The sequence below is a fragment of the Anguilla anguilla genome, chromosome 2 (genome assembly GCF_013347855.1).
Source record: "Anguilla anguilla isolate fAngAng1 chromosome 2, fAngAng1.pri, whole genome shotgun sequence".
Taxonomy (NCBI): domain Eukaryota; kingdom Metazoa; phylum Chordata; class Actinopteri; order Anguilliformes; family Anguillidae; genus Anguilla; species Anguilla anguilla.
The window spans coordinates 27,662,469-27,674,678 of record NC_049202.1 but is presented as its reverse complement, the minus strand read 5'-3'; positions in this window follow the sequence as shown (position 1 = coordinate 27,674,678).

The window sequence follows — 12,210 nt, the reverse complement described above, 5'->3', positions numbered from 1 at the left end:
TTAAGGCCAGTTCAGATCAATGATGCGCAACGAGACGAAACGGTTTTAGAATGTTGCAGAGAAAACTGCAGCGGTGTGAACTGGTTAGTAGCAGAGCCGTTGCCTGCCCCTTTAGTTAGCTACATTGCAACAAGGTAGCATTGCATTCGAGAGACGGTTGGTGAGGTCGGTACCGGTCGGTAGCGTTAGCTAGCGTTTTTTATAATTGTTAGCTGACATTAGATTGTGTAAATTACATTAGCTAGCTAGCTAACGCAACGTTACCTGATATAAGAGATAGATACTGTGCGCAACGTTGTCTAAACTAATGTTGCCTTTCTTGACATGGTCCAGTAGCTAGCGTTAGCTGTGCAAATAGCTATGTAATTTAGTAACGTTACATTGTCATCAAATTTAATACGAAATCTACATCAACAAATAATATGACCTCTCATGTTACACAAGAACTTTTTAGGGTTCCATAACTCTGTTATTGTAGCAGACACTGGAAAAACAGTACGCCCCTCACACACAAGTGAGTTGAAGAGCAAGCCTGTTGCGTTAGCTCCGCCTACCCTCTCTGGCGGACCAACCACTGATGGGTGATGGAAAACACGTCACTAACTATGCGCCGCTTGTGATTTTTTCCCGGGAATGTCGCCACAGACACCCAGTTCTTTAATCATAAATTATAATAATAATAATAATATAAATTAATATAATAATAGGCTCAATCACCATTGTGTTACCTAATTAGGCGATAGATAGTGACTTAACAGACATTTATTTTAATGAAAATCTTCAAGATTATTACTTTAAAGTTGAATTAAATAAGATTGAATGATGGGATACAGCCAAAATGATAGCCTCCTCCATTTTTTTTCAGCTTAGGGGTCAACCCGTGACGTTAAGGCCGTCTATTGGTCAAATACATTTCCGTTAGGCGAATTCGCAGGTCAAAATTCACTGAACTATAACTCTGGTACAGAGTGTAGGGGTGTGCAGAGACGTCATTATCTGTATCTGTATTTGTATCTGACCGTTCCTTCCAGGTTGCCTGGGCGGGTAAGGTATCACCACCCCGTCCCCTCGCCACCGGAGTTCCCCAGGGCTCAGTCCTCGGTCCCCTTCTCTTCTCCTTGTACACCAGATCCCTTGGCCCTGTAATATCTTCCCATAGCTTGTCCTATCACTCCTATGCCGACGACACGCAACTCTTTCTCTCCTTCTCCCCATCGGACACACAGGTCCCTGCCCGCATCTCCGCTTGCCTGAGGGACATACAGAGCTGGATGGACAATCACCACCTGAAGCTCAACCCGGGAAAGACGGAGCTAATCTTTATTCCTGCTCTATCCTCTCCCCTCCTCGACTTTTCCATTTCCCTAGGGGACACCTTAGTGACATCATCACCCTGTGCCAAGAATCTCGGAGTGGTGATGGACAACAGGCTGTCCCTCTCCAAGAACATCGCAGCAGTAAGCCGGGCATGCAGATTTTTCCTGTATAACATCCGCAGAATCCGCCCCTTTCTCACCATCTACTCAACCCAGCTCCTGGTCCAAGCAATGGTTCTATCCCGCCTGGACTACTGCAACTCTCTTCTGGCTGGACTACCAGCATCTGCCACCAGACCCCTGCAACTCATTCAGAATGCTGCGGCTCGTCTGGTCTTCAACCTCCCCAGACACTCCCACGTCACTGCCCTGCTCACTACCCTCCACTGGCTGCCTGTTATAGCTCACATCAAATTTTAAAAATTGGTCCTAGCATACCAGGCAGTCAAGGGATCAGCCCCAGCATACCTCCACAATATATTTAAACCCTACATGCCAGCCAGATCCCTCCGTTCTGCTACCTCAGGACGCCTAGCACCTCCCCCTCTTCGCACCTGCACTTCCAGAACACGTCTCCTGTCTGTTCTGGCCCCACGATGGTGGAATGACCTCCCCGTGGAGGTCAGAACAGCTGAGACACTGACCCATTTCAAACGACGACTGAAGACTCACCTCTTCAGGCTGCACCTCTCCCCATCCCTCCTTACCCCCCTGTAAATGACTGTAAGCTTAGGGTTGTAACTAGGCAGCTGTTTCGTAGGTGACTTAGGTGCATTAACTGTCTTAACTACTGCTTGTATTTTTTCCATAGACTGCGTTGTTGCCGTTCTCGTTGTGTTAGTGTTAATCAGTTTAACCTTCAGGGTCCAAGTTGAACTATGCGGTTGTTCCCTGCACTTGGACCGGTACTTCTCTCTAGGGGTTTCGTCATACTTGTTCCTGGTTATGGTTATACACTTTGTTGTACGTCGCTCTGGATAAGAGCGTCTGCCAAATGCCTGTAATGTAATGTAATGTAATGTATCTGTTCAACCAACAAAATTATCTGTATCTGTATTTGGATAGAAGACAGGAAGTGGGCGTGGTTTATACCGGAAGTCACTTTAAATCAGGCACATGTTGTATTTTCTAATCTAATATTCATTGGCAATGCAATGGCATATAATTAATTATGAAATATATTTCCACATCCTCATGCTGTACTTTTCATCTCTCTCTCTCTTTTTTTATTTTTAACTAAACTAAGTTTTATGAACTATCTGAACCCCAGCACCCCCCCCCCCACTTTAACTGGGGTACATTGAACAATCAGAAACAGAAAAAAATGTTTTATAAATCGAAAGATTCTGTTTTGCATTGGAAGTAGAAACTATTTACAGTAAAGATATATAGAAACATCTCCTTCAGTTGAAGGGAATAATCTTAAATTTCAATGATGCTGCGTTTCAATGATGCTGCGTTTCTGTGTTAACGTTACTGCAGTTCACTAGGGAGACAGTATATAACAGTAATAGCCTACATGACCTTTTTTTGCCTGTTTTATTTCTATTTATTTATTTATTTATTTACCCTACTGAACTAAGTTTGGATAGACTGCAAACCATCTGATGTCCTCATATTTTCCCTTGGTGGCAAAGTCTGTTACCATGAATGGATTTCGTGTTCATTATAGCCAAGACCTATGACTGATACATACAGCATGTTACATCTTAAACGGATGAATACTGACTGAAATACAAGGTAAAACATCGGTTTTATCAATATTTCGACTGGGTTTTTTAATGGAGGAAATTAACACATACAGCTAAAAACTACAGGTTCTAAGCTTGATTTTAATGTATAGGTTGCGGGGGTTTGAAAGAAATCCAGCTGCCACACCAGGCTTGTGTCTCGCTAGCTCCCACACCTCCTCCTCGATGCGAGAGTTTCCCTGAGTGATAGCCGGGAACGGTCAGCTCTCATCCCGCTGCCTACTGTGCACTGACTTGGTCGGGGCAACTACAGAATATATCGATCGCTTTTCAATAATGTGTAGTAAATGAAACGACTAGTTAGTGAAATCAAAGTCCTAAGTTGCAAACAGAATGGGCATTTTTATCTAGTGGCCATCCACAATGATATGAATCGATTTGAAGAAACATAATGGCTGACGCATAGAACTTATTTATTAAACGTTTTGCAGCGCAGTGGCTCAAAGTTTATTGGTGTGTGTAACTGGTGCCGCCCCCCCCCCCCCCCACCCCCCTCACTCTCTCTCTTTCTGCCCGTGTAACGTTAGATAGAGGCTATGAGAACTCGACATGGAGCTGACTTTTTTTTACTTTCTCGAATCCGAATAACGAGCAACTTCGGGTAGAAAAAATATCAGTTTTTATCGCATTATTCCTGCTTTCCCAAATACAGTATTCGAATACATCCCTAACGGAGTGAAATGCAAAAATTCTTTGCATATGGATACGTATCTTTCCTCCCGCCCTCCTCCGATTTTTAGGTTGCTTGCTTAAATATTTAGATATTTGTAGATTTTTGATTTCCGTGTGATAAACCCCCCCCCCCCCCATCCAATAGAAGCCCATTCAACATCAAACTCCACGTTAGACTCATTGTAAACACACGTCCCTGCTTCCAATGACTGATATTGTCCTTATCTCATCATCACATTCACTTACACATTCACCATTCACTCTGTGGTAGCAGTACAAGACACTGCACCTGAAGAAACATTATCAGTGATTTTTGTAATTTCTTGGAAAATATTATTATTACTGAGGACTTCTGAGCATAGCTAAGCTATATGTTTGCTGATAGACCTAGCTGACATCGTTATCTGGAGGAAGAGGAGAGAACTACAGGATTGATTTACTGTCTTTACTGAACACAGATAATATTTCATCATTGCTATGTATTACTGTTCAAAATATCAATATATACATTACTTTTGAAATTGAGTGTATTTAAATAGGTTATTGGTCTTTTATAATGAGGATATTTAACAATATAATGTAAGCGTTCGTTGATAGCAAACAATCATTGAAACGGCTTAGTGGAAAGATTCCATGGCACCTTGGGCCAGCAGCTGGCCATTCTCACCTCTCAGAACCAGCAAGACTGGGACACCCATCTGCCCTTCGTGCTTAAGACTATGCATGGAGCAGCAGGGTCTGGGCATTTTGGAGTCACTGCCGTCTCCGCCAGGGCTTCTACTGGGGTCAGTTCAGGAGGGACGTTGAGGACTTTTGCTGCCACTGTGGCCCCTGCATGGCATGTAAGGGTCCCCCTGGTCGTTCACATGCTCCGCTCCAACAGTTCCCAGTGGGGGTGGGGGCCCCGACGGAAAGAGTGGCGGTGGATGGAGTGGGTCCGTTGCCTCGCTCAGACTGGAGTAACCGCTATGTCCTCTCCGCCATAGAGTATTTCACAAAATGGCCAGAGGTGTACACCCTCCCAGACCAACAGGCAGAGACAATCGTAGATGCCCTGGTGGAGGGCATGTTCAGCCGCTTTGGAATGCTGGGGACCATACACAGTGACCAGGGGAGGAATTTCGAGTCCCGGGTGTTTGCCTCCATGTGTGAGCGGCTGAGCATGCACAAGACTCGTACCACCCCCTTGCATCCCCAGAGTGATGGCTTAGTGGAAAGATTCCATCGCACCTTGGGCCAGCAGCTGGTCATTCTCACCTCTCAGCACCAGCGAGACTGGGACACCCATCTGCCCTTGGTGCTCACGACGTGTCGCCCTGCGGTCCAGGAGTCCACATCATGCAAGCCTGCCCTTCTCATGCTGGGGAGAGAGCTCCGCACCCCAGCAGAGTTGGCATTTGGTCAGCCATCCGATTCCCTGACCATTCCCCCTGGTCCTGAGTATGCCTGGAGGCTTCAGGACCGCCTCGAGTCCGCCCATGTTTTTGCTGGAGAGCAGCAGCAGAGTGCCGGAGTGAGGCAAAAGCGGACCTATGATGTGAGGGCCCAGGGAAGGCACTTTCTGGCTGGAGAGCTAGTCTGGGCCTACAGCCCCCAGCGGAAGAAGGGCCGGTGCCCTAAGCTCGACGGCCAGTGGGTGGGTCCCTGCAGAGTACTGGAGAGGTTGGGGGAGGTAGTTTACTGGTTGCAGTTGCCTTCCAAGGGAAGGAAGGTGGCACTCCATAGAGACAGACTAGCTCCTTACAGAGGGGGCTCTTCCCCACATGCACCAGGGGCGCCAATATCCCCTCCCCGTCTTTCCCCCTCACGTCCTGCTCACTCCCCTGCCATCTTCCCCTTGGCAACGCAGGAGGCTCCAGTGACTATGTGGGTCAGGGAACCAGTGACATCCCTTTCCCCAGCAACCATGTCCTGGTTCCCTGACCCACAGGACAACAGCCCCCCGTCAGTGATCCCAGTGGCGGAGTCCCCTGTCCCTGTTCCCTTGTCCTCAGCACCCCAGGCAACGCACCCACGAAGGCAGAGGAGGCCTCCGGGTCGCTTCAGAGACTTTGTTTGTTCCCTCGGGGGTGAGGAACTTTGTGGTGGGAGGGTAGTGTAGTGACCCTGTACAGTTCTGGGTTCACGGGGTCAGCCTGTCAATCATCCTGCTCTCTCCCAATCACAGGAATGCATGGAATGTTGGTCTCGTGCGTGCTTGTGGTTGGGGGAGCAGCGGAGGGGGGAGGGCTGGCCCCGCTTGGTACACATGCACTATTCTGTGTGTTTCCACTCTCTTTCTACTGTGAGCATTTGAGTGTTCATTCAGCGCTGTTTTCTGTTGTAATAAATGAACCATTTTAATTCGTGAATGCGACTTTCGTCTCTGACTCATAAGTGAAGCATTACACTATGTTAAATCAACATTCCGCTGTCAACGTCAATTTCATTGAATCAACGTCGAACTCCGATGTTGATTCTTCATCACTTTTGCACCCTCGGTTAATACCCAGATAGCACACATATGTCTCGCCGATGTCAGCCGGAGATCATAACATCGCATTCTATTCATAACGTCTGACAAGCATCGGCCCATAGGCGGATTTCTTCAAATCTTTGTGCTCTATTTCAAAAGTCTCAGATAGGTCGGCTCACTGACTATTATACTTTGCCGTCACCGCAACCAGCGCTCTAGGAAAGAGAGGTGCCCACTCTCACCAGTTGCTCGCTTGCGACCACAACCAGCGTTCGAGAAGAAGAGGCGCTCACTCTTTAAACTGTCACTTTCTCTTCGTATTCAGAAGGAGTTGTAGTAATGTTACTGGTTTTCAGGTAAGCTGTCACTTGAAGTAAATTGACATAAAATAGCTATTTTGTTAATTCTATGACATTTAATAAAGTAGCTAATAAGGCACGACCGGGTGTGCCATTAATATATGTTAGCACAGGTGAAGAGCCCAGATGCCGGCTCATTACTTAGCCAACTTTAGCTAGCTAGCGTAAGGGGATCCATTACCAACCATTTTGAGGCGACAACGTCACAAAATTATACTAAAAATGTAATTATAATAAAACTAGCCTGCGTAATGCTATAACAATGTAGTTCGTTTAATAGCTTAAAATGTCCTTGAAACTTCCGGTTTTTAAATCTAACTGCGTTTTGTCAGTTTAAAACTGTGTTGCTCATTTTGACGATAGAGCTGCAATCCCCCTCTTGAAGGGGGGGGGGGGGGGGGGCTGGGATCCAATAACGTCCATCTACCCCACTGCTACAATATAGCCCCTTTTCCACTGTAGGGCTGAACGGTTGTGAGCACGAACAGGAACAGTTCCAATAGTGTTTCCATCTGGACGTAGGATGTAGGACGGAGTGTAGCACAGTGGGTAAGGAACTAGACTTGTAACCGAAAGGTCGTAGGTTCGATTCCCGGGTAGGACACTGCCGTTGTACCCTTGAGCAAGGTACTTAACCGAAATTGCTTCAGTATATATCCAGCTGTATAAATGGACACAATGTAAAATGCTATGAAAAAAGTTGTGTAAGTCGCTCTGGATAAGAGCGTCTGCTAAATGCCTGTAATGTAAAAACGGTTTGGCGCGGAACGCTTACACACCATGCCCAGCATGATATTCAGCAGAACCGTTTGGGTGGGTGGGCTTAATGACATAGGTATTCACTGATTGGTTTCACATTACGTCAGTTTTGTGACTCCGCATCCGGTCTCTTAACGTCCTCTTCTGTAAGCTAGGTCGGTAGAGAAGCTAATATAAATAAAAATACCCGAAACTGTGTCATGGTCAGTGAAGGATACGTAAGGAATAAACCACCTAGCTACCTAGCTCTGTCTTTCTTTTTTAAAATGTTGCGATCTTGCAGTGGAGACATTGCGTTTTTCGAAGACACATTGAACCAGGTTTGAATGCCAGTTAGCTTTATGATAGGTTCGCTGTCACTTGTCACCTAGCCAATATTAAAATTCTGGGTTTTAGGTCAGAATGGTCTCACAGCCTGCTTGTTGTCCCAGCTAGCTAGCTAGCTAACTATTGAATTGTATTCAAAACAGCGGTTACTACAAATCGTACAAATGCGTCCCATAGCCATGAGTTAAATACGGAACGCCTATTCTACTGTCCAAATAAGGGAAGGGATGATTCCGTATTTTGCCGGATGGTTGGCATCCCTAAATGAAGCCAATAACTATAACCGTGATTCAACACTGCCATCTATTGTGAAATTGGACATTGAAAAGGGGAGGGGACATAACAACAATTCAAAATCGAAAGAATAATGTTGCTGTTTTAACTGCTTTAGAATGCTGGATTTTGTAGTGCATTGATTTTAGAACTGTTAAAAGGCCGAGGTGTCCCTTTACTGAGAAATAATTCCCCCCCTTGGACCAATCAGAATCGAGTATTCAGCCAAGCCATTGTATAAGCTAAAAAGAAAAACCAAAAACAGACCAAAATACACAGAACATAACAAAAACAAAACAGAATGGGGAGCGACGACAACAACTGGCGCACATTTATTACATACACAACGGGACGCCATCGCTGATCCACTGTGTCACTTGCTGTCGTCACTAGTTTTTCTTAGATACTTCCCAGTCCTGGTTTTACCAGCCCGACAAAAACGGTAACCGTTCCCACGAGTCCTGAGCAGCATGGAACGACATGGAGCGGCTCTGGTGACCATTCGGCCCTACAGTGGAAATGAGGCTTATGTTTCTCCTTCGTTGTGAAGTTGGGGGATACCCCCCAGGTGAATTGAACTCTTCCACAATGCTTCATTCGGTAGGCATTTGGGGGAGTGTCAGCTACCTGCTGGAGATGACTTGTGCCAAGCTAGCCCCTTAGAAATCTTGACTCTTGTTAATGTGATATATATTTCTATATTTCTGTTTCTCTGTTCCTTGTTCTCTCTTTTCTGTGCTGGAGTTCTTTTAAGAGCTTGATGGCTTCAACATATCCAGCCTGATATTAAACTTGAATTGTGTCTCTTCATTATATCCACACACAAAATCAGGGAGCTACTGCTATAGCCCATTTTTGGTGGTCAAGCATATTGTTTTTTCATTGTCTTTTCCTTATATTCCCATCACATTTGATGTTTATTACATGTTCATTTGGTAAGTGAAATTTCAGTTTGGTCATGGATAGTGAAATATTTTCTGTCTGAAAGATCCGACCTAAATAAATAAAATGTCGTAGTTAACAGAGGCTAGTCTGTAGAGCGGCTGGGCGGTGCAGCTTTGATTCATTGTCCAAACATCGTCTGGAGGGCATTTTCGACCAATGCCGACCTTTCGGCGACGTCTTGCCAATTAGCAAACGCTCTCCATACTACATCTTGCCAAAGTAACTTCAATACATCGGGCTGACATCGGCAAGACATATGTGTGCTATCTGGGTATTGAAACAACGTTGAAATCATAACTAAAGATCAACGGGACTTCAATGGTATTTCAACCAATATTAAACTATAGCACATTACTATTAATACTTCAAAATATTGTGAAAAAATATGTCCTTCTTTATCTACAGCCAGGATAAATGTTAGGAAATATATCTATAGCCCTATATTATTAAACATTAGGCTTTATCTAATATATAAATGACAATGGACAACTTACATCAGTTAAATAAAACAAGTTTATTTAGTTTAGTTTTATTCTTTGCGAATTCACTCCTGCGCTGTCTGGCGTCCAGCCCCACCCATCCGGTCTGGAGCATAGCGGAGCCATTTTTGAACTGTCTAGGCAAAGGCAAATTCAGACTGTTCCTGCCCCATTTGCTGATCAGGGCATCTAAAACAGAAAACATAGAAGCAAAAACATAGAAGTGGCCATATTTCAACTCCTGCGGCCGGTTTTGATGAATTTTGAGTCTATTTTGAGGTTATTTACATGCTTAGTACATTGGACCTGCATTTTAAGCTGTTAAGTGTTGTCTTACTATAATCACTATCAGAAATGGATTCAACATATGCAAGTTAGCATCCGGCAGTTTCTAAATGCTGGGGACCCATACTGTACATTTCTAACATAAAACTTTGGGGTACTCAACATTTCCGGGTTCACAATAGGGCTCTGTAGGCTGGCAAATAGACTAACACATAATTAGGGGTCCAAGCCGTGAAGCTGGTGGAACCCTATTGTTTTTGTTAGTATTATTCTTATTATTTTTCTCCGCTAAAAGTGTCTGAGGCTCAGCAACCATAAGTCCTAGAGCAACCAAATTTGGCAGGTGGGTTCCTATGGCCCCCCACTACTCAGGCACTAAAAATAAACTACGTCGGCCAGATGGTGGCGCTATAACAAAGGGTCATGCGTAAAAGGCCATAACTCCCACACCATAAGTTAGATCAACACAAAACTTCATCGACCTATGCATCTGAACGTGCTCTACAACTTTACCATTGGCACCACCTATATCTGCCATATTGTTTGCCCGCCATTTAGACTTCTTAGTTGGGGCGTGGAAGTTTTCTCCGCTAAAATGTCTGAGGCTCAGCAACCATAAGTTGCAGACCAACCAAATTTGGTAGGTGGGTTCCTATGGCCCCCCACTACTCAGTCACTACAAATCACCTATGTCGGCCGGATGGTGGCGCTATAACAAAGGGTCATACTTTAAAAGGCCATAACTCCTACACCATAAGTTAGATCAACACAAAACTTCATCGACCAATGCATCTGAATTTGGGAGCACCTATGTCCGCTATATTGTTTGCCCGCCATTTGGACTTTTTTATTACATTACATTACATTACAGGCATTTAGCAGACGCTCTTATCCAGAGCGACTTACAGAACTTTTACATAGCATTTACATTGTATCCATTTATACAGCTGGATATATACTGAAGCAATTTCGGTTAAGTACCTTGCTCAAGCGTACAACGGCAGTGTCCTTACCCGGGAATCGAACCTGCGACCTTTCGGTTACAAGCCCAGTTCCTTACCCACTGTGCTACACTCCGTCCACACTCCGTTATTAGTTGGGGTGCGGAAGAGCTGGAGCTCCAAATCTAAGTGTTACGACATCTAGTAAACTTCTTTACGGCAAGCCACATCCATGGCGACGCAAGTAATCCGACACCGTAGGGTCTAGTTTTTATCAGTGAGGGGAGGGTCTGACCGTCGGGGAAGGAATGGAAGACAGTGCCACCCAGAGTGCATGCTAGGATACCAAAAGTTTGTTAGTAAAAGCTTTTTTTTGAGTGGATGTATAATTACTTTTCTTGAGCATGGATCCATTTGAAGACAGTATCGGGTGAGTTCGTTTAGTCTTTGAATCTGTCATTATGCTGAGAAATAGCTAAACCATTTTATTGATAGGTTCTGAGTTTCTGTGCAAACGCGTGAAAACACGCTGGTATAATGAAACAATGACGGTAGCCTAATACATATACAGTCCGCTTCGTTCCGTTGCTACCATAACATAACGACCTACAGCTGCAGTTTCTCGCTGCAATTACTAATATTGAATATAAACAAAAGACGCAATTCATGCTGTAGTCTGCCAATGTCTAAATAAATAATACGGTCCATTTGATGACAATATCGGGTGAGTTTGTTTAGTCTTTAAATCCGTCATTATGCTGAGAGAAACCATATTCTCAATTTAATCTCTAAATTGACTGTAAGCTTAGGGTTGTAACTAGGTTGTTGTTTCGTAGGTGACTTAGTCTTAACTCGTCTTAACTATTGCTTGTATTGTTGCATAGACTGCGTTGTTGCTGTTCTTGTTTGTGTTAGTGTTAACCAGTTTAACCTACAGGGTCCAAGTTGAACTATACGGTTGTTCCCTGCACTTGGAACGGTACTTCTCTCTAGGGTTTTCGACACACATGTTCCTGATTGTGATTAATACACTTTGTTGCACATCGCTCTGGATAAGAGCGTCTGCCAAATGCCTGTAATGTAATGTTATGTAATATTTCGTAGCAACAAGATAAACCCGACATTAGCCCTAAAATATGTCAATACAGCAGTGACAACGCTGCTCACTGAATAACGAAATAAAAGAGACAATTATTTTTTTAATTATACCATGTCATTCTACAGTCAATATCTGGGACTAAACATTGAATAAATATACAATCTTACCATTGGTTTTACGCGTAGTGATGTCCCTTTTGCGAATGAGTGGTCATATATTGTCTTGGACAATCCGTTTGCGAAATATACGCGCATCTGTGACGCCTGTGTCGGCTATCTTCAGTAATAGCTGTGCGTAATACCACACCTGTTGCTTACGGCGTTGTCGCCCTTTTTAGTGCAATTTGGCTTGATTGACAATTCATTTATTCCGTAGGTGAGAGTATAAGCTTTCTAACGATGTATAACATGTCTGATTTTGGTTTTGGAATAGCGTTTTATAGGTCAGCGTAACCGAATATTTTCTCTTCTGCCACTGTCTAAATAAATAAAACGGTAGGCTACTTTGCGCGCAGCACGCAGATCGCGAGTTGATATTACGTCTTTTTTT